General features: G+C 40.0%; 1 long non-coding RNA gene across 2 annotated transcripts in view; it reads left to right on the top strand.

The window, feature by feature from the left end:
- Nucleotides 1-24,122, top strand: part of LOC122552026 — a 32,635-nt gene that overhangs the window by 3,512 nt on the left and 5,001 nt on the right. For both annotated transcript variants that reach the window (XR_006312269.1, XR_006312270.1), the window contains exon 2: nucleotides 14,606-14,830. This is a non-coding gene — a long non-coding RNA (uncharacterized LOC122552026). The remainder of the gene's footprint in view (nucleotides 1-14,605; nucleotides 14,831-24,122) is intronic.

A 24,122-nucleotide genomic window follows, 5' to 3' on the forward strand; every position in this document is an offset into this window, starting at 1 on the left:
CTGACGAGGGAGTCGCGGAGGGAGTGGTCTCTACGGGAAGCTGATAGGGGAGGGGTGGGAAATATATCCTTGGTGCTGGGGTCTGTTTGGAGGTGGCGGAAGTGACGGCGGATGATGCGCTGTACATGGAGATTGGTGGGGTGGTAGGTGAGGACCAGTGGGGTTCTGTCCTGGTGGCGGTTGGAGGGGCGGGGCTCAAGGGCGGAGGAGCGGGAAGTGGAGGAGATGCGGTGGAGGGCACCGTCGACCATGTCGGGGGGGAAATTGCGGTCCTTGAAGAAGGAGGCCGTCTGTGTTGTGCGTATTTTGAACTGGTCCTCCTGGGAGCAGATGCGGCGGAGACGTAGGAATTGGGAGAATGGGATGGCGTTTTTACAGGGGGCAGGATGGGAGGTGGTGTAGTCCAGGTAGCTGTGGGAGTCGGTTGGTTTGTAGTAGATGTCCGTGTTGATTCGGTCGCCTGAGATAGAAATAGAAAGGTCGAGGAAGGGGAGGGAGGAATCTGAGACTGTCCAGGTGAATTTGAGGTCGCCTGGATCTTTGAGGGGCCCTATTCTCTCCCTAGTTACCCTTTTGCCCTTAATGTATTTGTAAAAGACCCTTGGATTTTCCTTAATTCTATTTGCCATATCCTCTTTTTGCCCTCCTGATTTCTCTCTTAAGTATAAAGTCCTACTGTCTTTATACTCTTCTAAGGATTCACTCGATCTATCCTGTCTATACCTGACGTATGTTTCCTTGTTTTACTTAACCAAACCCTCAATTTCTTTAGTCATCCAGCATTCCTGACAAGCACTATTACCTGTGCGTCCAACAGGTTACATTTTAATAATATATTTATCTGAATATGGAACTGCAAAATGTGAAGTCCATTTCCTAGCTCCGTATTCCAAACACACTTTTTTACTTCTGGTACTGTTGCCTTGTCACCTGATTGTCACCTTGATTCCTATTCCATTACCCTGAACACCCTAACCCAAAGTCTTGATTGTCCCTGACACTCTGAGTCATCCCACTCCAGATCACAACTCCATAAACTAATGAACCTTTCCAGGTGGACCCATAACTAACTGACCTCCCTCAACCTGAATACCTCTTCCTATCACATTTCCATAGCATGCCTACTTCTCTACTCGGCTGTGATTGCAACCCCTTTAATGACCTACCTGTCTAAGTGCCAATATCAGGTATATCTCAGTCCTAGATTGTTAATTTCAGTGATCATTGCTTGCCTTCAATTCATGTCACTTGCCAAAGTAAATATCTCATCTAATATTGTCATGACAGGGGAATGGAAAAAACTGAAAAAATATATGCTGTTAAAATGAGATACCTAAAAGCACCATCCAATCAGTTTACTCAGATCTTTAGGTTCCCATTCACATCAAAACCTAGGTTGTTGACAAATTTCTTTTCACTGAGTTCTCTCAATGTGAATTCAAACGGACATTTATACAATACTTCATTGTTATAATAATCTCTATTACCACTTTTAAAAATAACAAATTATTTATAACATTAAAAATTATCAGTTTTATGCACACATGCTCAAGTTAGGAATGAAAGACTGAAGTCCACATTGGCAGGATTAGTCTGACTGCTTCAACAAAAGAACAGGGTTTTATTAATTACAGGGCATATGTTTGCAATGACACTGATAGACCATGTTTGTATGCAAGGCTCCCAGTTGCCTTTGAAAGGTTTAAGGTTGTAACGTACATAAATAATTTAGTAATTCAGCCTGTACTTCAATAGCAAAACACATAATTTGCTGGCGATGTCAAGCAAAGGATCGTCCTTAAACGCAGAGGCAATTTAATCCTTTTCTTTTCAGTAAATTTCCATTCCATAGATCTTTGATCAACAGTAAAGTGTGCTTAAGCTATATGGCATTAGCACCATCAAAAACATTAGCAGAATCTGTCCAGGAATACTGAAAATTAAATTTATCTACGTCATTTCCTAAAAATTAAACAATATTTTCAATGTCCTGATGTACTGTATATTTTGTGCCATTGTAAGATAGTTTTGATGTGGCGCTGGTTTATTTACATTGAATTATTTAACAATTCAAATTAAGCAATCTTTTGGCAAACTAACGGCTTCGAATTATGAGGAAAAGATTATGGTACAAATCTTGATTTTTGACTATGATTTGGGTGACACGGTGGCACAGTGGTTAGCACTGCCTCGTCACAGCGCCAGACACCCGGGTTCAATTCCCAACTCAGGCGACTCTCTGTGTGGAGTTTGCACATTCTCCCCATCTTTGCGTGGGTTTCCTTTGAGTGCTCCGGTTTCCTCCCACAATCCAAAAAAATGTGCGGGTTAGGTAAATTGGCCATGCTAAATTTCCCGTAGTGTTAGGTGAAGGGGTAAGTGTAGGGGAGAGGGTTGTGGGTTGGTGTGGACTTGTTGGGCTGAAGGGCCTGTTTCCACACTGTAACTAAACTAGCAAAGTTTGTGGGAAACCATGAGATTTGATTTCACTCACTAGTTCCCTTTACCTGAAGTGGGCTTTGCATGCTGCCCTGGGCACACTTAACAGTTCTTGGAATAGCACTAGCATAAACTAGGCACAAGTCCTCTGCCCATCCTCTAGGGAAGATGGAAGAAAGCAACCATATAATAGACAATGTATACGGTAGAAATGTAGTTTCAAAGTAACAGCAGTTGTGTTCCTGACATACATACACCTAAATACACTTAAAAATCCCGCAGGATTTGAAAGATTTAAACAAATCCCACATAATTGTATTGGATAAAATGTAACACTTCTTGGATTTATTCTTTATTTTATCAGATTTAATTGGATCCTCTGAGATGAATATGAAATCTTAAGGAATTCTAAGTTTCAAAACTCTTAGAAATCTGAGGGCGGAATTTAACAGTGGGGCACTATTCCTGCTAATGGAACCAGAAATGTGCTTTATCCCTTTCCCATGTGTTTATAATTAACATCGAAAGTATCAGTACCATGCAGGAGACTTGTGTGATTCTGTGGCAGTAGAGATTTTTCAATCATGAAACCCATCATCAGCTGACAATGCAGTAGGTGTGGGCAGGCTAATCAAGAGCCATCTGGACAAATAGGGAGGCTCTTTATCACAGCCAAATATCTCCTGCCCAACTCCATTGCAATTAACATAAAGTTTATTGAGTGCATGAAGCATTTTCAAGTTCAAATTTACATGTAATCATTTCACATTACATTTGTTTCTACTTACTCATGTGTAATCATTACTGTTTGTTGAGACTGGCTTCATCTAGCATGTCTCAGGATTGCCATGCATTGATGGTTATGGAGGTAAGGACATTGCTTTATTGCCCATGGATCATGGACTGCGATACAGTCAATATCTATACACTCAGTGTCTACTGGACACATGCATCTTTGCACTCCATTGCTTTAGCCAGAAGTGCTCAGCATGAGTGGCAAGGTGAAAATGGGATAGGAGACATTGACCTTGCTCTAGGTCCCTCTTCTTTTCAGGGAGATAGTGTGATGCCAGCAGGTATCTCCAGGGAAGAAAAACATCATATAGGCACCCCGAAATTTCTTCTTCTGAGGTACTTGACAATTTGACTTTCCCCATGCCTGTGATTCCAAAGCTTGCAGTACTTCAAAACCAGAAGGATAAGACCACATCTTTATGTCACCATTAATGTGCCTGCTTTACCCCAGAGTCCTTGGCTCTTGCAATGACAATGCCATTGCTTGCCTGCATTCTGCTCACATTAAAGCCACAGAAACCATGCCATCAGCCTGGCTGTTTGATTGTTTCATACTACTACAAGCTAGTTGCTATTCCCTTTGCATTAAAATTGTACCTCACAGGTAGAAGCATGCTAACTGCCCCTTTGCATTGAAGCACTACAGCCAGAGACTGCGGCTTGAAGTTGTCCACAGAAGCAGCTTGATCCTACCCGGTAATAAACAATATTCTGAGGTTAGTTGTGTTGCCATTGCCCAGTTGTGTGGATGGAGTGTACAGGGAGAAACCAAGTCCATTAACCATGCAGACACCTGCAGTAGTTGCCGTTGTTCCTTACAAAGAGAAAAAAAGGAAGGTGGCTGACACAGCTGGGCACTCACCTAGACTTAAGGCAGAGGAAAACATTTTGTAAATACTCTCACCACCTTATAGAAGGTACTTGATCTCTCCTGTAAGGAGGGAGGACTTCATTGCAAAAGTATTTCTCGATGGTAAGAATCTGATTTTTGGACTCTCGGTTGATTACAACATCAATCTTGCCACCTGAAGCAAAGGAAAATCATACAATCTCCATGCAGTCCAAACAGTTATATGACATCTTACTACCAGAGACCTCTTTTGTTGTAATGCATGATCTTGTATTTGTTGCACTGAATGCATTTTTGATGCAATATAATAAACCATGACTCAGTGAGATCTAAATGAAACCAGTGGATGCTGCTTGGCTGGGATATCTGCAACATATGGCTGAAATGGTGGTAGCCTCTCGCCTTGCTGTTCTATTGCTGTGGTTAACAGTAGTGATCATCCTCCACCTGCATGAAGTCTTAGGGGCCTCACACAAGGGGACCCTCCTTCACCTATGCTAGAGATAGCTCTCTCTCTCGATTATATGATGTGTTGGGACTGATCAAGGGACTGAAAAGTCATGACACACTTTTACCAAGGACTGCATTTCAAGACCAGGAGGAACCTGTATGGCATCCACTTTTTCAAACCGAACCTACCCTTTCCTGTGCACACGAAAAGAGGGGTGAAACCAGGGTTTTGTATAAGTTCTGCATACTTATAATCCAGTTTTCTAGATGTAAAAACAGCATTCCATTAGCTTTCTTCATTATTGTCTGTACTCGTTCATGATATTTTAAAGGCCTATGCACCTGAACGCCTAAGTCTCTTTAGACATCTATGTATTTAACTTCATGCCATCCAGAAAGTACTCTGATCAATCCTATTTCAATCTGAAATGGATAACCTCACACTTGCTTACATTGAACTCCATCTGCCCCAGTTTTGTGCATTGACTTAGTCTATTATTATCTCTTTGTAATTTTATGCTATCACCTTTTTTTCTACAATGCCACTAACTTTGTGTCATCCACAAATTTGGATACATGCCTTTCTATGTCATTATTCTAGTTGTTAATAAATAATGTAAATAATTGAGGCCCTAACACTGATCCTGCCAATTTAAGTACCTACCCATTATCCTTACTTTCTGTCATCTGCGACTCTACCAATTTCACAGCCATGTCAGTAATTTATCCTCAATTCTGTGGGTTCCACCCTTAGGTAATTGTGTCTTATGTGGGATTTTATTAATCACCTTATGGAAGTCTACACAAACAATACCCATCGACATTCCCTTGTCCGCTGTCTTAGTCATCTCCTCAAAATGTTCAATGAGATTTGTCAGGCATGATCTACCTGTCATAATTTCATATCGGTTCTCCCTGATTAACTGGAAATGTTCAAGGTGTTCAGTTCCTCCATCCTTAATTATAGACTCTAACAATTTCCCCATCACAGATGTTAGTCTAACAGGTCGATAATTCTCTGTTTTCCTCTTTCATCCTTCTTAAAAAGCAGAGTACCTGTGCAATTTTCTGATCCAGAGGACGGTCTCCTATATCTAGGGAACTTTGAAAGATTATACTTAGGGCGTCTACAATGTCCTCCCCTACTTCGTTTAACACCCTTAGATGGAAACAGTTAAGTCCTGGACATTTGTCACTCTTTAATTACATTAGTTTCCTTATTATCGATATTTTACAGACATTGACACTACCCCTCTCCTGGCAATGAAGGAGCAGCTCGAGTGAGGTAAAGGTTCATCACTCACCTTTTGCCTTGCCATTAGGGCTGAGCAGCAATGGCTAGAGTGATGGACACTGTGGCATCCAGCTGGTCCACTCAGGAGGGAAAAAAGAGAGAATACACGTTACCAAGGATCAGAAATTGTGATGTTATAAGAATGCATTTCTAAATTCATTCATTTGTGGGATGTGGGTGTCGCTGGCTGGCTGACCAGCATTTATTGCCCATCCCTAATTGCCCTTGAGAAGTGGTGGTGAGCTGCCTTGTTGTACTGCTGCAGTCCACCTGCTGTGGGTTGAACCACAATGCCATTAGGGACAGAATTCCAGGATTTTGACCCAGCTACAGTGAAGGAATGACAATATATTTCCGAGTCAGGATGGTGAGTGGCTTGGTGTGGATATTAAAGGTGGTGGTGTTCCCATGTATCTGCTGCTGTTATCATTCTAGATCGAAGTGGTCATGTGTTTGGAAGGTGCTGGCTGAGGATCTTTGGTGAATTTCTGCAGTGCATTTGTAGATAGCTACTGAGCATTGGTGGTGGAGGGAGTGGATGCTTGTGGATGTAAAACCAATCAAGTGGGCTGTTTTGACCTGGATGGTGTCAAGCTTCTTCAGTGTTGCTGAGGCTGCACTCATCCAGGCAAGTGGGGAGTATTCCATCACGCTCCTGACTTGTGCCTTGTAGATGGTGGACAGGTTTTGGGGAGCCAGGAGGTGGGTATGCAGTAGACATGAGGGAATGGCAATGTAATATAGCAATGAACAATGTTTCTTCCTTGTTTGTAGGACGTGTAGATATCAGCGTCTCTTCAGAAGATGGTTGCACTTACACTAGCAGAGTAGATCTCTTTATAGCAGTATCAGATATTTCACTAGATTGTGGTCACAGCACTAACCCAGGTGGCAATCTTGGACCAGGCTGGCAGGGTCTGGTATCTTGATTGTCTCTGTCAGTCCTGTGAGAAGAGAAAATCACTCTTTTGCACGATCTCATCCATCATTCCTGTCTTCAAAGTGGGGTGCTAATTTTCCCTTGTTTGCCCTATTCATGATGGATGTCAGGTCTGTTACTGTACTGTTTGACTCTATGGCTGTATGTTCAGGGGAACTCCAGGCTACCAAGCTTTGATCAGTTGCATAGCAGTCTTTTAAATATGATGTTGGTGCCAGAGGTCTCACAATATCCCGACAGCAGTGAGTAAGACTGTCTATGGCAAGTGAATGAAACTAGTTAGCAATGGACAAGAGGGCGACCATTGTGGCAAGATGTCTTCCCTCAAGAAGATGATAGTTTGTTCTTCTGCTCTTGCACCTGCCCCTCTCTTTCCTCCCCATCCTAATTTATATACGTCATTTGGCAACTGACCATTTATGTTGTCACCAATCAATCACTTATCTAAACCCTCTCAGCCAATGACAATGACTCTTGATGCCAGAATGTCCATTGTCCCTTTGCTCAGCTCAGTTTGAATATTAGTTTTCATTCATGTTAAGAACTAAAACTTCTTATTTCTGAACAATATGGGATAGTGTGGCACCCAATAAGTCTTTTGTTTATGCTTTTGGAAGGCCTATTGTTAATGTGACACAGTTAAATGAGGTTTCATGCTACATGGGAAATGCTGAATAAAAGTCGACAGAACTGCAGACGCTGTAAATCAGAAATGAAAACAGAGGTTGCTGGAAAAGCTGAACAGTGTCTGTGAAAAGAAATCAAAGTTAACATTTCAGGTCTGGTGACCTTTCCTCAGAACTGAATATGAGGTGCTGAGTATGCACATGTTTCAGGGGGATCCCATATTCCAACACAATATTTCACTGAAACAAAATGCAACTCATTCAAGTTTGGATAAGAGATATGTTGTTTCACACCACAATGGCACTGGAGGACACAAAAGAGATAGTGAGCAGGTAGAACTGTGTACATCAGTGTACATTGGGAAGCTAATCCTAAATGCAATGAGAATGTAAAGTGCCATAAGTAAAGAAATGACTTGCACTTGGGTGGCACGGTGGCACAGTGGTTAGCACTGCTGCCTCACAGTGCTAGAGACTAGGGTTCAATTCCTGCCTCGGGTAACTGTCTGTGTGGAGTTTGCACATTCTCCCTGTGTCTGTGTGGGTTTCCTCTAGGTGCTCTGGTTTCCTCCCACAATCCAAAAATGTGCAGGTTAGGTGAATTGCCCACGCTAAATTACCTGTAGTGTTAGGGTTGTGGGTCGGTGTGGACTTGTTGGGCTGAAGGGCCTGTTTCCACACTATTAGTAATCTATTTCATCCTCTGTGCTCAAACGTAAGCCTCACATTAATTATTTTAAATAGCAACAGCTAATTCCATGTAGGTGTTAGCAGCCATTTCGCACACAGCAAGATCCAACAAACAGCATGAAAAAGGATGGACAATTAATCAATATTCCATGTGGTTGAGAATACTGGGAGCACTCCCTGCTTGTCTTCAAATGGTGCCATGGAACCTTTAACATCCACCTGAGCAGACAGATGGAGCCCCGATTAACATTTCATGAACAAGAGGACATAAGTCAAAAAATTAATTATGCTTTATGCATATTAACATCTTAAATAGTCTGCAGGCGTACTTCTTGTTATAGAACAGCATATCATTGAACCTAATATCAATTCATATTTCCTTTTCTGAAACTATGCAGGGAATTTTAATCTAACCTGCCTGGTAAGAAATTACACAAATCAGATTTGGTGCCTGTTTTACATGTTGCTCAATGTTACTTTCCACTTACAATTTCACCATACTAGTTTCCCACCAAATGGTTTAAATCACAGTGACCCATTGTGAATCGAGTTTTAAAAGGACTGTATTATCTTCATATTCAATAATATTGAGAGATAGTGAGAAATGGTCTTCAATATCTTCAAAGAAAAGGCAGTTCAAATTACAGTTTCATTAAACTTAAATCTGCCAAAAGGTTTTTTTTTAGAATAATTTCTTTAAAAGTGGATTTCTCTCCAAATGTACTCTTTGAAAATTCTATTGCCCCTGTATTGGCATCAGACTCATGAACAAAACAGTCTGTGACCTGATGGTGTCTGATTAGTGATTTGTTAATTGTCTGTAAATTGTCTTGATTGATCCCTAGTTGGTATTAGCTTTGTATTCTCATATGTTCCTTTGAGGTCAACTTTCAGGTATTCTTCTGTCTACTAATATTTTACACTACAAAAAAAAAGTTACTCACTTTTCCCTTGGCTCCAAATGTTAATTGAGTGAAGGTCCAAACTATCCAAAAACTTTTCACCCCTCTAATGTTGAATTGATGAGTAGTAATTATCTTCAGATGATATTTCTATCAACCCAGCAGAATATGGACCAACTCGGTACCACAATGGTGACACTTGCTCATTAAGTCAGAATTTCTAAGGGTGAACCTTTGATTCAAACTCATTTATATCTCAGATGGATACCTGTGACACTTATAATGCAACTGGTTCATTCACCTTTGTTGACAGGATAACTCACTCCAGTATGTGGACCAGCTATGCTACAGGATCAATGTTTCTGAATAGGCAACTTCTACACTCCAGTCAATTACAGTAGTAATGTCGACCGCTTAAACTCCAAATTCCCATGAGACACACTTAGCAATGCTGGATGCCAGAGTATACCAGATGTGAAGCACTGTGAGTGTTGCTGATGGCAGGAAATAAATAATATAATGGCTTTTCCTCCTTATATGCTGTCAGACTTTTCCTGTTCATTTGTGATAATGCAGGTTCAGCCATTTCAAAACAGTGTCCATTTTTTGTGCAACCTTCAATCCAATTGTACTCAACACTTTGGAAAAAAAAATATTTTTTAAGCTATGTCTCCTTTCTCATTCCCCATCCAAAGACTTGGTATCTGCTTTTACCTACCGAATGCCAAGATAACTTGTAGTCCCAGGTCTGTCTCCCACAATCTCCTTTACTCTGACTAATTCTCCCTGACATCATAACTGTAAGCGATACTTATTACAGTCCATTACACCATAACTGTAAGCAATACTACAGACCTACATACAACATTGTCAGCCAAGTCATTTTTCCCTTATAACTATTAAATTGTCACACATTTGCTTATATAATTATATTTAACATGATCCCTTCTCCAGTCTCAAATGTTTGACTTTATGAGGATTTACTATTCTCCCTTAATATATTCCCTTTGGACTAGAAAGAATGGCAGTTTGCTAGATAGATAATACTTGACTTGGAATGTTTTCCTCATGGTCTAAAGTCTGTGATTTTCTAATGACTTATAGGTCCTCATCCTCTTGTATTTCTATTGTGGTGTGCTTTGGTGATCTTTATGCCTGTTGATGTAGCCTTTGCTATAACATGGATTCACTACCCTCTGACGGAAGGAATACAATGAATTCATAGAGTCATAGAAGTGTATAGCACTGAACAAACCCTATGGTCCAACTCGTCCATGCCGACCAGATATCCCAACCCAATCTAGTCCCACCTGCCAGCACCTGGCTCATATCCTTCCAAACCCTTCTTTTTGATATACCCATCCAGATGCCTTTTAAATGTTGCAATTATACCAGCCTCCACCACTTCCTCTGGCAACTCATTCCATACACATACCAACCTCTGAGTGAAAAAGTTGCCCCTAAGGTCTCTTTTATATATTTCCCCTCTCACTCTAAAGCTATGCCCTCTAGTTATGGACTCCCCCATCCTAGGGAAAATACTTTGTTTATTTATCGTATCCATGCCCCTCATGATTTTATAAACCTTTATAAGGTCACCCTCAGCCTCCAATCCTCCAGGGAAAACAACCCTAGCCTATTCAACCTCTCCCTATAGCTCAAATCCTCCAACCCTGGCAACATTCTTGTAAATCTTTTCTGAACCCTTTCACATTTCGCAACATCTTTCCAATAGGAAGGAGACCAGAATTGTTCGCAATATTCCAACAGTGGCCTAACCAATGTCCTGTACAGCCACAACATGACCTCCCAAACTCCTGTACTCAATACTCTGACCAATAATGAAAAGCATACCAAACGCCTTCTTCACTATCTTACCTACCTACGATTCCATTTTCAAGGAGCTATGAACCTGCACTACAAGGTCTCTTTGTTCAGCAACACTCGTTAGGACCTTACCATTAAGTGTGTAAGTCCTGCAAAGATTTGCTTTCCCAAAATGCAGCTCTTTACATTTATCTGAATTAAACTCCATCTGCCACTTCTCAGCCCATTGGCCCATCTGATCAAGATTCGGTTGTAATTTGAGGTAATCTTCTTCACTGTCCTCTACACCTTCAATTTTGGTGTCATCAGCAAACTTACTAACTATATCTCTTATGCTCACATCCAAATCATTTATATAAATGATGAAAAGTAGTGGACCAGCACCGATCCTTGTGGCACTCCATTGGTCACAGGCCCCAGTTTGAAAAATAACCCTCCACCACCACCCTCTGTCTTCTTTCTGAATCCAAATGGTGAGTTCTCCCCGTATTCCATGGGATCTAGCCTTGCTCACTAGTCTCTCATGGGGAACCTTGTTGAATGCCTTACTGAAGTCCATATAGATCGCATGTACTACTCTGCCCTCATCAATGCTCTTTATTACTGCTTCAAAAACTCAATCAAGTTTGTGAGACATGATTTCCCATGCATAAAGCCATGTTAACTATCCCTAATCAGTCCTTGCCTTTCCAAATACATGTACATCCTATCCCTCAGAAATTGAATTTAATTGAACTTATTGTCTCATATACTGAGGCACAGTGAAAAGCTTTGCCTTGTGAGTAATTAAGGCAGATCACAGAGTTAAGTAGCATAGATAAGTAAATAATAGATAAACAGCAGCAAAAACAAAAACACAGGAACAGATGAACGTTGAGACTTTGTGAGTCCATTCAATATTTTAACAACAATAGGGTAGAAACTGTTACAAAACCAGCTGCGAGGTGTGTTCAGGCTTCTGTACCTTCTTCCTGATGGTAGAGATTGTAGAAAAACATTGCCAGAGTGGGATGGATCTTTGAGAACGCTGGCGGCCTTTCCTTCACTGTGGGCCTGGGAAATGGATTCTGTAGATGGGAGGTTGGCCTTTGTGATTGTCCAGGCTGAGTCCACCACTGTCTGTAACCATCTCTGATCTTGAATGATACAGAAGCCATACCAGGTAGTGATGCATCCAAACAGAATGCTCTCGATGGAGCACCTATAAAAGTTAGCAAGGGTATTTGCCATCATGCCGAATTTCCTCATCTCAATACCTTATTCTGAGACTATGTCTTCTGATCCTTGACTCTACCCAAAGGAAAACAGCCTTTCTGCATCTACAGGGCACCTACAGCATCAGTAGGTGACGCAGCATCTATGGAGAGAGAAGGGGAGAGAGAAATGGTGTTAATGTTTGAATCAGAAGACTCTTCTTTGGAACATAATTAACATTGATTCTCCTTCCACAGACGCTGCCAGACCTGTTGAGTTTATTCAGCATTTTCTGTTTCTATTGTAACTAACCTGCTTTTTATTCACATTCCACTATTTGCATTTAGAGTTCAGAAAAACTTTTGCCAGTTTTTCCTTGAACTTCTGTTGTTTAACATCTTATACCTTTTCAAAGAGATTGAGGTCTGCTCAGAAGTGAATAATTTTGGTTGTGAAGTACATAAAGATTTTCTAGTATTTGATGTCCCTGATGTTGAACAGTTGTTTGGAGCACACACTTAAGTGTCATGCCGCTTGGACTAGGTAGCTGAACTTGTGTTGGTTGTAAACAGTGTTCTGTCAAACAAGGTTCTCGACCTGACAATACTGCCACAATTGCTCGTACTTGGACTATGACATTTGTGATAAATCCATTGCTGAACATGTCTGCATGCCAAAATGTTTGGTCTGAATCGTTTATTTCTCATTTGTAAACATTGGTTTATCTTCTACTGAAGACTATTCTATTTCATTTATCTTTTTGTGTGTAGTTCTTTGATCTTTTGTATTTTCTGTAATTGTATTCACTTTTGGTATATTTTCTTAAAGTAACCTATATTGTTACAATAAAATCATTCATTTTTAAATCTGGGCATTGGTGTCTGTCCTAACTGCTGCAAGGGTTTATCTGGTTTGTCTTTTGTGGTTTTGTACCTTTAGAAACGAATAGATTCTGAAGGTCTCTTGTGCCAAATTTTATCATCTTCTCTGAGGATTGACCTATTTTGCTTTCGGATTTCTGCTCGACTCCATCTGAATGCATTTCTCTAGGGTTATATCTTCTTTGGAGTATAATAAATCTGACAAAGACTCAACAATCTAATCTCTTATAAATTCTGATTTTAAATAGCAATAGTCACTTATCTTTACTGTTCTGGGAAGATAATGAATGAAATTACCTATGGATTCAACTAGGACTCTTACTAATTTTTTATAGAGATTCCTTAGAAAGCAGCCTATCTAGATGCATTACAGCATGGTGTGGCAACTGCTCTTCCCAAGATCACAAGAAACTACAGATGTTAACACAGCCTAGTTCATCATGCAAACCAACCTTTCATCCATTAACTCCATCTATATTTCTTGCTGCCTTGGGAAAGCAACCAATGTAATCTAAGGCTCTTCTCATGAAGGTTATACTCTCTTCTACCCTCTTCTGTTGGGCAGAAACTACAAAGGTTTGAATACAAGTATATACAGATTCAAGAACAGCTTCTTCCCCGTTCTTATCAGACTTTTGAACGGACCTCTCATACTAATACTGATCTTTCTCTCTGCACCTTCTCTGTGGATGTAACACTGTATTCTGTACTCTTTTCTGATAACCTGATGCACTTTGTACGCTATGAGCTGCCTGAAAAAACTATCACTATGTCTGGGTACATGTGACAACAAAAAAGATGACAATTTATTGAATCTTGTTCTGTCAAGAATTCTATTAGTTCTGATATTGGAATAATTTGTCAAAAGCTTTCAATGCCTCTTCAATTTTAATGCATGGTGGCTTCATGGTTAGCACTGCTACCTCACAGCATCAGGAATCTGGGTTCAATTCCAGCGTCGGGTGATTGTCTGTGTGGAGTTTGCACATTCTCCCTGTGACTGCGTGGGTTTCCTCTGGGTGCTCCCACTGTCCAAAGATATGCAGGTTATGTGAATTGGCCATGCTAAATTACCCATAGTTTTCAGGGATGTGTAGATTAGGTGCATTAGTCAGGGAACGTTTTAAAGGAATAGAGGTAGGGGAATAGATCTGGGTGGGATATTCTTTGAAGGGTCAGTGTGGACTTGTTGGGCCAAATGGCCTGTTTCCACACTGTAGGGAGGTTATGATTCTATGATTTCCTCCTTAATGAGCAATAACATCACCTGTTATACTTTAATTCGGGTATTGAAGTGCATCTACTTGTTCACCTTTTGTCTTATTATCCAGTTTGAAAGCTGTTCTATGTTACAAGAATCATCTTCTCCAGATGTCCAACTATGTTTCATTTGGCCCATCTCTGAAAGTTTTTCTTCATGGCAATACTAAATCCAATGCTGTAGTTTTCTAATATAATTGAGTGTTCTATCTCCTTTAAAGTTTTTTTTATTCTTCAGCGTTGACAATTCTTCCACATCTCACTGCTATACATGAGATTTTCCTAGCCTTCATAACCGGAATGTAGATTTCCCATGCTTCGTAACCTTGCCATGATTCTTACTGCATTCTATTTATTTTCACTAAAGGTTCTGAGTTAAACCAGAAATTCTGTGTTAAACTGTCTTCTTCTTTAAATTACTTGATAATTAGTTGCTTTAATTGTCTTTGACCTCCAGATGAAATGGAAAATGGTTTGGACCATGGCTGCAAGGACGCTATGTACAAGGCTCTGGATAAGGGGACAAAAGGCGTATCTGATGCGGACCTCATCTGATCGCCACCTTTGTGTGTGGCTACATCAAGCTGTGTGTAGACCCTCAGTACTTTGTCAATACATTGATGTTTTGAAAATGGTTTACGTTACAGAAGAGCAAGTGCTTGAGCTCTTAGAAAACATAAAGGTAGGTAAATCTCCCAGATCTGATCAAGTGTATTCCAGAATGTTGCGGAAGTTGGGAAGTTAGGGAGTAAATTGCAGGAACCCTAGTAGAAATATTTGTATCATCTACAAACACAGGTGGAATACTGGCTAATGTTGTGACATTGTTTAAGAAAGGCATGGAAACTATAGACCTCTGAGCCTGACCTCAGTAGTGCGAAAGTTGTTAGAGATGATTCTGAAAGATAAGATTTACATACATTTGAACAGGCAAGGATGGATTAGGAATAGTCAGCGTGGTTTTCTGCAAGGAAAATTATATCTCTCAAACTTGATTGAGTTTTTTTAATGAAATAACCAGAAAAGTTGATGAGGGCAGAGTGGTAAACATTGTTGACATGTACTTTAGTAAAGCCTTTGGCAGGGGTCCACTTTATAGACTAATTAGTAAGGTTAGATTATTTTACATAAAGGGTGTAAACAAGGGGGTCTGCTCCGCTATTCGAACATGACTGATATGTTTCTCCTGCTTTTCCCCCGTAACTTTTGATTGCCCCTTACTAATCACATACCTATATATATATATATATACCTAAATAATCTCAGCAACTTGGCTTCCACAGCCCCCCACAAATTCACCACCGTTTGGCTGAATATATTACAATAGACTGCTACAAGTAGTTGGGCCTCCTGTCCTTTATGGAACAATTTGGAGGTAAAACCTTTAACACCTGTCCATCAGGTAGTGATCAGAAAGTAATGTCCTTGAGTACCTGTGGGTAGAGGAGATCTTGTCAGATGGTCCCTTGAGCAGACTGTCAAAGTCACGGTGGGTGTGGTTCAACTAGAAAAAGACCAAGAGAGCACCAGGAGACAGTAATGTCAGCCTAGTGCTCCAAGGTCAACTACTCTCAAGGCATCAATCTGCATGGGAAAATCGTCCAGACGTTTGTGTTTTGCTATAGATGTATTCTATATAATCCTATATACGTGAATGTGTAAAATCATATGGCAGCACTCCAGCCTCCCGCTGTGAAGCTGCCTCTGACATGTTATTGGGTTATTGACACAACATAGAGTATCAGAAATCTTCCATAATCATTCATTGAAATTTTAAAAGTTTAGCTAAACTGTTGATGAATAAATCACTTAGTTTTCTTGTTTAAATTTTGGGTGTAAGAAGACAAGTAGTGTAGGTAATTAAACATTCGAAAGTAGCATGGTGAACATTCTTACAATAAATGACTGCATAGTGTAAGAATATTTAACAGCCTGGTGGGATATGTATTCTCCGAAAAGAATCTAAGTAAAGGGCTGAAGAACGGAGTGGAGAATTGAAAAGATAGTCGAGGTAAATCATGAAGACTAAAGATGATGTGGAAAGATAGCAAGGGAGGGATGATTTTCAGCAAACTTCCCTGTGATGCAAACTTGAGAAGTTGTGTTGGCATAGCACAGCACAACAAGTAAATGTCACCTCTTGTTTTGGTGAGAAAGCAATATTGAAGAGTAAATACTGCAAATAGTAAGACACACTAAGGTGAATGAAAGGGGATCCATGTATGATCAAACTGTAATGTAAGAACAGAAGCCTTTCAACCTTTAAGATTTAAAATTATTGCAGCAGCATTACTTCCTTCCTCATTTTCCAAGGCTGCTGAAAGATGTGAGATTTGCAGACCTGATAATGAGTCAGTTAATGACACAAATGATACCTCCAGAACCTTACTAAACCATCCATGTACCACAATTTAATCTGTAATAAATAGTCCTGCATCATTGTACGATGGTTTCGCATAATGGTGAATGAAATATGCTGGTATGATAGGTACAATAAATCTGCATTTTCCTATGGTTCCCCGAGGCTAAGACAATATGTAACAGGAATACGTACTGTCAGGATGAGCAGATCTCAAGGCCGTCATAAAATCTAAATGGGGACTAATTAGGAGTCCCTTCTCTTTCAGAGTTACTATTTCTATTGACATTTTCCATGCATGATCCCTTCCATAACATCGTAAGTCACAAAGGTAAGAACTCCCAAGATTGCATGGAAAAAGCTTTAATGGAGAATCTGAACTCTGAGGCAAAGCATAAATTTCGCTGCTGAAATGGCAGTATTTGTACCAAAAGCATTCACTTTACAAATGTCAAAATCTATAAACTGATTATTTCCTCAATTCCTGTTTGTTTCAGCTTTCCTTTAAATGCTATTTTGATAAATTTTGAAGTACAATTGAATCTTGTATTTAGTCCACTGAACACTGTTTTATTTTATCACAGACTGAAACTACAATATTCTGCTGCCAAATGGTGTTGTCTCATTCAAATCAGACATAACACTCAGACTTGATGGAATACTGTGCTGCTCAGTTCAATTAGATTGGTTTATTTTCAGCATTGGAGAAAGTGAGGACTGCAGATGCTGGAGATCAGAGCTGAAAATGTGTTGCTGGAAAAGCGCAGCAGGTCAGGCAGCATCCAAGGAGCAGGAGAATCGACGTTCGGGCGTGAGCCCTTCTTCAGGAATGAGGAAAGTGTGCCAAGCAGGCTAAGATAACAGGTAAGGTAGGCTACCTTTTATCTTAGCCTGCTTGGCACACTTTCCTCATTCCTGAAGAAGGGCTCATGCCCGAAACGTCGATTCTCCTGCTCCTTGGATGCTGCCAGACCTGCTGCGCTTTTCCAGCAACACGTTTTCAGCTTATTTTCAGCATTTTAAGGCATCTAGAACTATCCCTGTGAATCTGTCATTATTAATTTCACTCTCTTCTGCATGATAAAGATTGAAGCTTCCAAGCATTTAAGTAGAGTTAAGAAAAAGCTAACACCGAATAGTGGGATTTAATTCCCAACATTGCTTTGCATTATTGGGTATTTTGAATTAAGAAACTTGAAGTTAGTAAAAGTTAGATGTACCGACATTTTAAAGCTTTAAAATCTATGTAGTCCAAATACTTTTTTTTCCCATTTCTCTATATGACTGGACTACCAAGTGGGATTTTCTCCACTTACCACTTGTCCAGCTGAGATCATCGTATAAAATTGAAATACCTTGCTTTCTTTACAACTGAAACACTGAAACGAAAGCATTTGTATACAAAGGTAAGTTTTTTATTTAATGTTTTCTGTTCATTCCATTCTTCATGCTCTCACCCTAAAGCCATTTACTTGGCTCTTTGTCTGTTCACCTGGGGCTTTTACTCTTGGCAATTTTTGTCAGTGGGGTTTACCATCACTTATAACTCCAGGGTTTCAGAAAAGAGGTAGCAGCGCACTGTTAGAAAGGAGTGATCACATCCGGAGTGAGACAACCTTGGCTGACAAAGCAAGTCAGGGGCAGCGTAAAAGCAAGATAAAAAGCATACAATGAGGTGAAGTTTAGTGAGAAGCCAAAGGATTAGGAACCCTTTAAACACCAGCGGAAGACAACAAAAAAATCAATAAGTGGGGACAAGTTAAAATGTGAGGGTAAGCTAGCTAGTAATGAAGAAGAAAAAGTTGGCAAGAGGTTTTTTAATATATAACAAAGGTAAAAGAGATAGTTGGAATATGAAGCTGGAGAAGTAATAATGGGGAACAAAGAAATGGCAGAGAAACTGAATAGATACTTTACATTATTCTTCATGGTGGAAGATATCAGCAGCATATCAGACCTTCTGAGAGTCAGAGGTAAGTATAGTGGCCATCTATCAGGAGAAGGTGCTGGGGAATTTGACAGGTCTGAAGGTGGATAAATCATCCAGACCAGATGGGCTACACACCAGGATCTGAAGTAGGTAACTGAGGAGATTATGGAGGCATTGGTGGTGATCTTCCAAGAGTCACTGATGTCAGAGAGGGTCCGAGAGGGCTAGAAAGTGGCTATTGTATACCACCTGCTTATGAATACAGGGAGGCAAAAAACAGGGATTTATGACTGGTTAACCTGACCTCAGTCATTGGAAAGGTTTTGAGTCCATTGTGAAGGATGAGACTTGTGAATGTTTGGAAGCTCATGGTAAAATCTGTTAGAATATTTTTGAGGAGGTAGTGAACAAGTTAGACAAAGGAGAGCTACTGGATGTGATCTACTTGGATTTCCAGAAAGCCTTTAACAATGTGCTGCACAAGAGGCTATTAAATAAGGTAAGAGCACATGGAGATGGGGCAAGATACTGACATGTATAGAGGATTGGCTGACTAGCAGAAGGCAGAGAGCGGTGATAAAGAGGTCTTTCTTAGAATGGCAGCCAGTGACAAGTTGAATTCTACAGGGATAAGTTTGGGACTACTACTATTTACATTATCCATCTACAATTAGAACAAAGGAACTGAGAGCATTGTTGCTAAGTTTGCAGATGACATAAAGACAAATGGAGGGACAGGTTGAGGAAGCGGGGAGGCTACAAAAGGATGTGGACTGGCTAGGAGAGTTAACAAAGAAGTAGCAGATGAATACAATCTGGGAAAGTGTGAGATCATGCATTTTGGTATGAAGAGTAGATGTGTAGGCAATTTTCTGAATTGTGAAAGGTTTTGGGAATCAGAAGCACAAAGGGACTAAGGAGTTCTAATTCAGGATTCTCTTAAGGTTAACATACAAGTGGCATTTAGGAAGGCAAATGTAACATTAACATTCATTTCAAGAGGACTAGAATACAAGAGCAGATATAAACTGCTGAGGCTGTATAAGGCTTTGTTCAGACCCATTCAGAATATGAGCAGTTTTGGGTGCCATGTCTAAGGAAGGATGTTCTGGCATTAGACAGGGTCCAAAGGAGGTTTACTAGAATGATCCCAGAGATGAAAGACTTGTCATATGAAGAGCAGTTGAAGACTCTGGGCTACACTCAATAGAGTTTAGAAAGATGTGGGGGTAGCTGATTAAAATTTATAGAACATGAAGAGGCCTGGATAGAGTGGACATGGAGAAGGTAATGGAAAAGACAGTGACCTGAGGGCGCAGTCTCAGAGTGAAGGGGTGACCCTTTAGATCTGAGATGAGAAGGAATTTCTTCAGCCAGACAGTTTTCACTCTGTGGAACTTATTGCTGCAGAAGGCTGTGGAGGCCAAGTCATTGAGTGTACTTGAGTTAGAGATAGATAGATATATTCTTGAATAATAAGGGGCTCAAAGGTTATGGGGAGAAGGCAGGAGAAGGGTGGAGACAGACATTAGTCATAATTGAATGGCAGTATTTTCTCAATGAGCTGAGTTGCCTCATTCTGTTCCAGTATCTATTGGTCTAAAATCTGTGGTGGTTAAGAAGGCATTTAGCATGCTTGCCTTTGTTGTTCAGATCATTGATATAGGAGTTGGGTCAAAATGTTGAGGTTGTACAGGACGTTAGTGAGGCCATTTTTTGAAGTACTTTGTTCAGCTCTGGTTGCCCTGCTTTAGGAAGGATATTATTAATTGGAGAAGGTTCAGAAAAGATTTAACAGGATATTGTCTGGATTCGAGGATTTGAAGTATAAGGAGAGGCTTGATCGGCTGGGCTTTTTTTCACTGGAGCTTAGGAGGTTGAGAGGTGTCCTTACAGAGGTTTATAAAATCATGAGGGGCATAGATAAGGTGAATAACAAATGCCTTTACCATGGGGTAGGGTAATTCAAAACTAGGTTGTATATTTTTAAGGTGAGAGGAACAACAATTTAAAGAGATCTGAGGGGTACCTTTCACATGTGGTTCATATGTGGAATAAACTGTCAGAGGAAGTGATAGATGCTGGCACAGCTACAACATTTAAAAAAATATTTGGACAGGAACATGAATAAGAAAGGTTTGGAATTAATATGGCCAAATGCAAGCAAGTGGAAGTAGTTTAGTTTGGGGAACTTGGTCAGCATGGATGAGTTGGACCGAAGGGCCTGTTTCCATGCAGTATGGCTCTATGACTCTAATGTTTTGGGGACCAGGGTTCAAATCCTGCCATGTCGGATGGTGGAATTTGAATTTTTTTTTTAAAATGTGGAATTAAGAATCTATTGATGACCTTTGTCGATTATTGGAAAAACCCATCTTGTTTACGATGTCATTTAGGAATAGAAACTGCCATCATTACCTGCACTGGCCTACATGTGACTCCAGACTCACAGCATGGTGGGTGACTCTTAATTGCCCTCTCCTGATGAAGGGCTTTTGCCCGAAACATCAATTTTCCTGCTGTTCGGATGCTGCCTGACCGGCTGTGCTTTTCCAGCACCACACTCTTGGCTCTAATCTCCAGCATCTGCAATGCTCACTTCTCGCCTCTTAATTGCCCTCTGGGCAATTAGAGTTTGGCAAAAAATACTGGCCTAGCCAGCAATGCCCACTTCCTGTAAATAAATAAAGCAATAAACTGGCACTACTTCTTGGTTAAGCATTTCCTGGTAGAAATTCTGTATTTGCAGTTCTAGTCAATGATATAGGTGTCAGTTATATGACTGCACTATATGTACAATAGATAATAGTTTATTGCTAGATAAAATAACCAGTCAACATTAGATTGAAAGCCTTCATTTTTTAGCTTGGTACTACTCCATGTGTTTTATGTATCCTATTTTTTATTTCTTTCTGTTACTCGACTTCAGAATTTGTATTCAGATTATGTAAATTTTAAATAAGCTATTTTTGCCCCTGCTGAGATGTAACATGAGACAGCAACGTAATAAGCTTGTTTGCTCTTGCAGTTTCCTACACATAGTGCCTGATTTCACCTATGTTGTCAGGGGGAAGCTGAATGGAGATTAACTGCTTCCCCTCAGGAAAGGAAGCAAACCATTATTTTCTTTGCAACTGGATCAAGAATAGCATTGACAGATGTTTTGGCAGAAGGGCATGGGCCTACCTTCTGACTAGGGAATGGCACATGAACGGGGGGACTTAATTAGAGGGAAAAAAAAATTAGATAACCATGAAGGATGAAGATGAAGTCAAAACACTGAACTGAAATCACCTTTTGAAATCTGATTTGGGATGCAAGATCCAACAAAGACATGGCTGGCAACACAATCTTTACTTCTGTTGGGTTTCTTCAATCGATAATGACACTTAGTCCCCATGCCACATTAATTGAGGGACAATTTACGTGTTGAGATGAAATGTAGACATCCTTTCAAATAGTTTGTGGATTTAACAGATACCTGCACATCAGAATGATTTGGAACTGTGAAAGTACCCATTAATTTGGGGCCTTTTTCTAAAGTTTACGCCTTATTTAGCAAAGACATGCATTTATATAGCCGTTTTATTGACAAGTGGATGTCTGAAAGTACTTCAGAGCCAAGGAAATAATTTTGAAGCAAAGTCATGTTGTATTACAGGGAATATGCCTCCTATTTGCACACCGAAAACACTCACACTACCAAGTGACCATGATCAAATAACCTGACTTCATGATACTGATTGAGAAGTGTGAGTGTTAGTGAAAGGGTCTGGGATAAATTCCCTGCTCTTGTTCAGAATTTTACCATAAGATCTTTCATGTGCATCTGAGCAGGCAAATGTTTTAATGTCTCATTTGACAACAGCACCTCCTATAATTTAGAACTCCCTCAGCACTGAACTAGGGTGCCAACCTTGATTCTTGTGCTGAAGTCCTACAGTGGGACTCATACTAAGAACCTTTTGAGCTAGAGATGAAAGCACTAGCTTTTGTCTTCACTCTATACACCTAAACTCCCTTCTAAGAAACTGAAGTGCCAAAGGAAGGAAATAAAACAAAGGGAGTCTCAGGACTCAACAAAAAAAAGGGCAGCATGGTGGCTCATCGGTTAGCTCTACTGCCTCACAATGCCATGGACCTGGGTTCGATTGCAGCCTTGGGTGACTGTCTGTGTGGAGCTTGCACATTTTCTCTGAATCTGTGTGAATTTTGTCTGGATGATCTGGTTTCAGCCCATGTCCAAAATTGTTTAGATTAAGTGGATTGGCCCTGCTAAATTGCCTATAGTGTGCAGGCAAGGTAGGTTAGCCATGGAAAATGCAGGGTTACAGGGGAGGGTTAGAGGATGTGTCTGGTTGGAATACACTTCGAAGGGACGGTGTAAGTTTGCTAGGCTGAAGGCCTCCTTCCCCACATTAGGGATTCTATTAAACCATACTAGTAACTAGTTGCTGCAGACATGAATGATCATTTTCACATCACTCACTATATCATAAAGACCAAGAATATTAAAATTGCAACATACATTTGTTGCTTTTATTATATGCATATCCATTTCAGTAACAGTGAATCTTTGTCAGGTTATCATCTACCAGGGCCTGGCAAAAATGCCTGAGACCAAATGGAACTAGGATTCAGGTGATGCTTAAATATTATTAATTAGATGAGAACATGACTGTGTTTTCAGGGAATAGGTAAATGGTATTGGGGTTTTGCAATGTGAGTTTGAAATAAGAAGTATATGCCTGGATACTGTTTAACCAAAATTTAATCTATAGAGTCACAAAGGTCTACTGAAAAAGGCTGTTGACTATAAAGGTCTGCTCTGGTCAAAAACAAACACCTAATGAATCTAATGTCATTTTCCAGCACTTGAGTCTCCATGGCATAACAATAGTAACAGTTAGATAACTATTGCTCTAACCAGAGAGTAATTTTGGTAAAACTTTAGAGTAATGGTTGAATGTAAAATATTGAGGTATGATTACCCACCCCTATTTTCTGAATACAAACCTTAAGACATAATGTAAGGCCATTGGAAACTAATTTCAATTAAGGAGACCTGGTTTATTATTTTAATAAAACAGGGCTTAAAGAGTGGAAAGACCCTGGAAAGGTTATTGATAAAGATGGAAACATAATAATTGGATCATCAGAACCAGACTGTTCAAGTAAATTCTTCAAGATACCTTGGTTTGGATTACTACTTTGCAAATTCTAAAGGAGTTATTGAAAGGAATGAGGAACCAGATATTTGATATAACCAAATGTTGCTCAACACTGAGGATCAGACTGTCATAATTGACTGATAAAATAAAGATTAATTGTGATGATCAAAATTAGAAGGGCATTGGTGGTTTACTGTTAATATCACTGCACTAGTAATATAAAGGCCTCGATTAATGTTTTGAGGCTCAGGTACAAGTCTCAATGAACAACCCAATGAAATTAAATTCAATCCTTTTATAAAATAACTTAAGCATGAAGAGCAGATCTTATTGAATGTTCTAGCAGACTTGAATTTCTAAATAGCCTACTTCTCTTCATACCCTATATGTTTGTACAAGGCCATCAGTCCCAAAGGATAACTCCCAGTAGTGAGTGCTGAAGTCAAACGTTTAGTCGAAGATAGTGGTGAATAGAAAAAAGTAGATTATTGTAAGTTGAGCAAGGAAGGCAACT

This window comes from Chiloscyllium plagiosum, chromosome 7, assembly GCF_004010195.1.
Source record: "Chiloscyllium plagiosum isolate BGI_BamShark_2017 chromosome 7, ASM401019v2, whole genome shotgun sequence".
In the NCBI taxonomy this organism is placed as follows: Eukaryota; Metazoa; Chordata; class Chondrichthyes; order Orectolobiformes; family Hemiscylliidae; genus Chiloscyllium; species Chiloscyllium plagiosum.